Raw genomic sequence first — 6,771 nt, 5'->3', positions numbered from 1 at the left:
AATGCAGAATTTTAAAAAAAATCTCATGAATTTTTAAGGAAATCTTGGGAATTTGGGGTGGCTGCCTCATGATTTTTGTACACTTTGGGTTGGCAATGGAATCTCTGAACAGAGCTGAGAGGTCTTGGTAGCTGAACTGTCAATATAAAGAGTCAGAGGGTAGGAATACAGAGTTTGGGTATTTTTCCAATTTTATTCAGAAAAAACGTTTTTTTTCCAAAAGGCAAACAGGCAGCATTTGCCCTGAGAATATTCCAACGTCCTACAGCACTTTGGGTGCTGTGCATTGTCCTGCTGTGGTCCCAGAGAAGATCTCCCACTTCCTTGCTGTATGGCCCCTTTGGAGGTTCTGTGATGTGGCTGCGCACTGACGAGTCCTGCATTTCAGCAAGTGGAGCATTAATGATATTTGTCCCGCTGCAGAGAGATGTTCGCATATGTTGGTGTCTCTCCTCTTGGTGGTAATGGATGCTTTGAGATAAAACCCAGTAATGTTACTTTTCTGCTAAACCAGCCTGAAGCCAGAGAAATGAAGCCAGAAAATGTCCGCCCTAGAGCACCGCTGTACGTACACCAGGAGCTGTTCTAATGGGCATTGAGGCTGGGAAACACCAATGGCCTCACTTCCTACATCAACCCCTCTGAGGCAGGCAGCTCAGATTTCCCCCTCCCCAGCCTTGGTCTGGCCTTTTTCTGCCCCTGAGTTAGGACAGCTGGGCTTAGCCCTGACACCTCCCAGCTGGGCAGAGGAGCCCTTCTCCCTCTCTCCATGCCAGCCCCATCGAGGTAGTGCCAGGTTCTCCCTGTGATGGGCTCTTATAGACTCATAGACTTTAAGGTCAGGAGGGACCACCATGATCCTCTAGTCTGACCTCCTGCATACTGCATTCCACAGAACCTCACGCACCCTCTCCTCTGATGGTTAGAAACTTTCATCTAATTTCAAGCCTAAACTTGTTGATGGCTAGTTTATATCCATTGTTCTTGTATTCACATTTGCTTCCCATAAATAATCCCTCTCCCTCCCTGGTATTTATCCTGTTGATGTATTTATAGAGAGCAATCATATCTCCCCTCAGCCTGTGTTTGGTTAGGCTAAACAAGCCAGGCTTTTTGAGTCTTCTCTCATAAGGTGGGTTCTCTGCAGCTGTTCCAGTTTGACAGGGCCGGCTCCAGCGGTTTTGCTGCCCCAAGAGGCAAGAAAAAAAAAAGGCGTGATCAGTGGCACTTCGGCAGCAGCTCTACCACCACCGCTTCATTCTTCGGTGGCAATTTGGCAGCAGATCAGTCCCTCCGAGAGGGACTGAGGGACCCACCACCGAATTGCCGCCAAACAGCCAGATGTGCCGCCCCTTTTCATTGGCTGCCCCAAGCACCTTCTTGCTGCGCTGGTGCCTGGAGCCAGCCCTGCAGTTTGAATTCATCTTTCTTAAACTTGGGAGATCAGAATTGCACACAGCATTCCAGATGAGGTCTCACCAGTGCCTTGTACAATGGTACTAACATTTCCCTGTCTCTACTGGAAATACCTCACCTGATGCATCCTAGGACTGCATTAGCCTTTTTCACAGCTTATCTTATCTGAAAGAAGGATTCGTCTGTGATGCAGGTAGTGTCGTTTTTTCCTGTCCAGTTTGGTATCTTAATGATTGATGTTATTAATGGCAATACTTATAATGGTTTCAAGCACCTTTTATTATTTTATTATGTTGGAGATTGAGTGGCTCCCAACAAGCGTGTTTTTGACCTATGGGCTGTGATAACCATCTTCTTTTCAAGCTAAATAAGGGAACCACTAAATGTTTTTTTATTTGGTTTCAGCTGAAGCAATGGAAAACCACTGCCCAAGAAGTAGACCACAGAAAAGCCTGAGCATGGCAGGGCCATGTGATTAGGGTTCCTCAGGGTCATGCTGTGTGAGAAAAGCAGCAGAAACATCTCAGAAGCAACCAGAGGAAGCAATAAGAGAGGCTGACATAGCCAGAAGAACACTTGGAGCAGGACCCTGAAAGCTGAGCGCGAGAGAGTGAGTGAGCGAGTGAGCGAGAGCTTTTGGGCAGAGTACTGGCTGGAAAGAGGCTTGAATCTGGGATCAAAGCAAGTGCCTCCTGTTGTTTGGTTCCTGTTGTGTTCAGGGAAACAGGACTTTTTAGATGTTATGTAAATAAATGAGGTTGCATCAACAAACATACCTGACTCTGTCATCACTTTCTCCTCTCAGTGTAACTATGCACAAGACCCAGAATATTGACTAACTGCTTGGCTTAAAGGGAAACCTATATATATAATTTTGATAGGATTAAACCAGCTTCTGAATTCACAGGAGTCATAAATATCTCTGCAAGTGGTACCCTGTCCTACTTACTTTAGTCATTTACTAAAAGCTCTAAAGGATACATCAGCATTTGTTAGTATAAGAACAGCCAAAGTAATACTAGGAAAATATCTGAAAAGTGAATGAGACTCCATCTCTCTGTGATCACTTGAGTTCTTTGCCCCAAATTTTCAGGACAAGATCTACACAGTCATGTGAGGTGGTTATCAAATTTCATAACTGCTGGAATAGATCTGTGGTGGTGTGTGTGAAAATCAGACTCATAACGGGATGCTAACTCAACCTTAACTCCGAGGAGACCAGCTACCCCTCCATGAGAGCAGCGCACAGCTCCTCCCTTTGTGACTCTGCTTTAAACACTCAATAAAATGTTACATATTAAAAATAATAATATGAGGACAGAACATGAGTGAGCCAAACTCCTCCCATGGATCTTTAGAGGAGGAGAAATAAAAATCCACGGTTATTATTCACTGCCAGTATCAGCTGGAGTATGGACAAATAATTATCATCAGGAAGCAGTTGGGGAAAGGAAGCTCTGTGTTAGCAGATTTCCCTGCCACTAACATGGTACCCTGGGTGTGTGCACCACCGCACAGCCGCTGCTAACAGTGTGAGACCGTATACACCCCACTGACACCTACATCGCATGGAGACCCATTGGGGGAAATCCTGTCCCCACTGAAGTCAATGGGAACCTCCCAGGATTTCACCCCTTTCTTGTCTTCCTTCCCCTTTGGGAAGCCCATGCTGGGAGGGTTACCAGCAAGTGGTTCTGGGGCTTCACTTATAGGATCTGTCTCACTAGAATTGATTCCCACTTGAGTAACATTTCGAAGGAGGTTTTCAAACCTGCCTGGGGGATTGGAATGTCCAGTTCCCAGGAATTTTAATGGGGACTTTTACCCTTGAAAACTCTGCTTTGGTTATATGTCTGACCGCAGAGGGGGCTGAAAGCCTCTCTATAGCTGATAGATTTTCAGGCCGTGGGGGTTTCTCCCCTATCTCTGCACTGCGGAGTTTGGGAAGGATGTTTTCCTCTTGCCTGGATGTGTGTCTGTGTGTCCATGGGGGGAAGGGGCTGACTGGCCAGGGTAACAGTAGATGTGGGAGACCATTCTTATGACCACTTATGGGAGGCAGCTACCTGCTCCTGTGTGGAGATCTGGGGCAGCAGCAGTGAGACCAAGGTAACAGACACAACCTGAAGCCTGGGAATCCTGAGTAAATCCATGTTCCAAGCCCAGGGGTCGCTGCTGAGCTGGAACAGGCAAACCAATCGCTCTTTTCTATCACTTCACTTTGTTGTTAATAAAAACTGAGACTCACCCTGATGCTTCCCACCCAATTCACAGTGGCATCTGGGGAGAGAATGACAGTTACACATTGTCACTTGGGTGTAAATGCCTTTAAGGGAAGGCACCTCGTTGAGCATGAATTATAACTTCACAGCTCCCGCCTCTCCCCCAGCCAGGGCAGGATTCCCCTGTAGGCAGCACTGAGCACAATGGAGCCTGGCCCTGATCAGGGATACAGGATACAGGGGATACAGGAACAGAAGGATTTAATGTGGCTGTTGAAGATGTTCAGTGGAAATTAACTGTCTGAGTTTTCCACAGAGCTATTTTGTCACAAACAGAGGTGGCTTTCGGCAGAAAATTTCAAAATTTTGTTCAAAAAAATGAGTGCCCCAAAACTGAACTATTTTGCCCAAACCCAGAAATATTCTGGCTCAGAATACTAGCATGGTTCCCCATGAGACTTGTAGTTCAGTTGACTCATGCTCATATTCTCCTCTACAGGCTGGATTAGCTGGTTCAGCTTCATCTCTCATGATGCACTGCAAGCAGGGACTCCCAAGATGTACTACTTCTCATCACCAAGAGGGGAGAATGTGGTGCATCGTGGGAGAGCCAGAGAGCCCAGCTCAAAGAAGAGACCAGGAGCATGAGGCATCTAAATTATGCATATGAGGCACTCTTGCACCCAGCTCCCAGAGAAGGGAGTGGAACACTTTCCAATGGGAGCTTTCCCCAGTTTGGGAAGTAGTAACAATTTGCCGCAGTCCCCTAAGCCATGGCAATGCAGGACTGGGGATTACAGGCAAAGGGTGGGACAAAGGAACCTCAGGGACTCAGATGCACAAGTCCTGGGAGTCTGAGAACTTTTTCTCCTCATTCACTTTGATCACAGGCAGTTTGTTGTTCTAACTTATGTCCAGACAGTCTGATCTGGGATCTGTCCATCCCCCACCAATTAACACTTACTCCCAGCCCCCACCTTTCTCCCTCATGTGCTGGTGACCCCAGTAACCCCAATACTCTCCAAAAGCTCTTACATTCAAAATGATTTTCAGCAGAGTTGCTGGTGTCACGCTGGACTCGTTCCCTGTGGGGAGTAATAAGGACAGGGGGTATCAGTGATGCCGTGTGCTCTCTGTGTGCCACCTTGGTGTAACAGTCAGTTCTCAGAAATCCAGCTGTGAGTAGATTTCTTCCCATGGCTGGTTCTCCTACTAGGACCTTATGTCTCCATTCAGCTCACACTCAGTGGAAAAGCAGCAAACCCTACTTCTGAATAATCAGGGAAGGTAGCGACTTCACCATTTATGAAGAGAAAGTTTAATAAAGATAGGAGTACTTGTGGCACTTTAGAGACTAACAAATCTATTTGAGCACAAGCTTTCATGGGCTACAGCCCACTTCATCAGATGCATAGACTGGAACATACAGCAAGAAGATATTTATACATACAGAGAACATGAAAAGGTGGAAGTAGCCAAGCCAACTGTAAGAGGCCAATCAACTGAGATGAGCTATCATCAGCAGGAGAAAAAAACTTTTGAAGTGATAATCAAGATGACCCATAGAAGGTGTGAGGATACTTAACATGGGGAAATAGATTCAATTAGTGTAATGACCCAACCATTCCCAGTCCCTGTTCAAACAAGTTAATTATATCTAATTTGCATATTAATTCAAGTTCAGCAGTCTCCCATTGGAGTCTGTTTTTGAAGTTTTTTTGTTGCAAAATTGCCACCTTCATGTCTGTCACTGAATGGTTAGAGAGGTTGAAGTGTTCTCCCACTGGTTTTTGAATGTTATGATTACTGATATCAGATTTGTGTCCATTTATTCTTTTGCATAGAGACTGTCTGGTTTGGTCAATGTACATGGCAGAGGGGCATTGCTGGCACATGATGGCATATATCACATTGGTAGATGTGCAGGTGAATGAGCCCCTGATAGTTTGGCTGATGTGATTAGGTCCTATGATGGTGTCAATTGAATAGATATGTGGACAGAGTTGGCATCGGGCTTTGTTGCAAGGATAGGTTCCTGGGTTAGTGTTTATGTTGTATGGTGTGCGGTTGCTGATGAGTATTTGCTTCAGGTTGGGGGGCTGCCTGTAAGTGAGGACAGGTCTGTCTCCCAAGATCTGTGAGAGTGAGGGATCATCTTTCAGGATAGGTTGTAGATCTTTGATGATGCGCTGGAGAGGTTTTAGTTGGGGGCTGAAGGTGACAGCTAGTGGTGTTCTGTTATTTTCTTTGTTGGGCCTGTCCTGTAGTAGGTGACTTCTGGGTAATCTTCTGGCTCTGTCAATCTGTTTTTTCACTTCAGCAGGTGAGTATTGTAGTTTTCAGAATGCTCAATAGAGATCTTGTAGGTGTTTGTCTCTGAGGGATTGGAGCAAATGCGGTTGTATCTTAGAGCTTGGCTGTAGACAATGGATCATGTGCTGTGTCCTGGATGGAAGCTGGAGGCATGTAGGTAAGTATAGCAGTCAGTAGGTTTCCGGTATAGGGTGGTGTTTATGTGACCATTGCTTACTAGCGCAGTAGTGTCTAGGAAATGATCCGCTTGTGTGGATTGGTTTAGGCTGAGGTTGATGGTGGGATGGAAATTGTTAAAATCATGGTGGAATTCCTCAAAGGCTTTTTTTCCATGGTTCTAGATGATGAAGATGTCATTAATGTAGTGCAAGTAAAGTTGGGGCATTAGGGGACGAGAGCTAAGGAAGTGTTATTCTAAGTCAGCCATAAAAATGTTGGCATACTGTGGGGCCATGCGGGTACTCATAGCAGTGCCACTGACTTGAAGATATATATTGCCCCACATGTGAAATAGTTGTGGGTGAGGACAAAGTCACAAAGTTCAACCACCAGGTTTGTCATGACATTATCAGGGATACTATTCCTGATGGCTTGTAGTCCATTTTTGTGTGGGATGTTGGTGTGCCAGGCTTCTACATCCATAGTGGCTAGGATAGTGTTTTCTGGAAGATTACCGATGGATTGTAGTTTCCTCATGAAGTCAGTGGTGTCTCGAAGATAGCTGGGAGTGCTGGTAGCATAGGGCCTGAGGAGAGAGTCCACATAGCCAGACAATCCTGCCATTAGGGTGCCAATGCTTGAGATGATGGGGCGTCCAGGA

The 6,771-nt window shown here is 45.8% G+C and overlaps 1 long non-coding RNA gene across 1 annotated transcript; it reads right to left on the bottom strand.

Moving 5' to 3' along the window:
* Positions 1–200: 200 nt before the first annotated feature.
* Positions 201–4,722, bottom strand: LOC123350060. Its single transcript, XR_006573703.1, has 3 exons — positions 4,674–4,722; positions 3,665–3,696; positions 201–471 (listed from the first exon to the last, which is right to left on the bottom strand). It is a non-coding gene; the product is annotated as an uncharacterized LOC123350060 (long non-coding RNA).
* Positions 4,723–6,771: the final 2,049 nt, after the last annotated feature.

This window comes from Mauremys mutica, chromosome 15 (assembly GCF_020497125.1).
Source record: "Mauremys mutica isolate MM-2020 ecotype Southern chromosome 15, ASM2049712v1, whole genome shotgun sequence".
NCBI lineage: Eukaryota > Metazoa > Chordata > Testudines > Geoemydidae > Mauremys > Mauremys mutica.
Note: the sequence above shows the minus strand (reverse complement) of the source record. Positions and strands in the feature narration are given on the sequence as shown.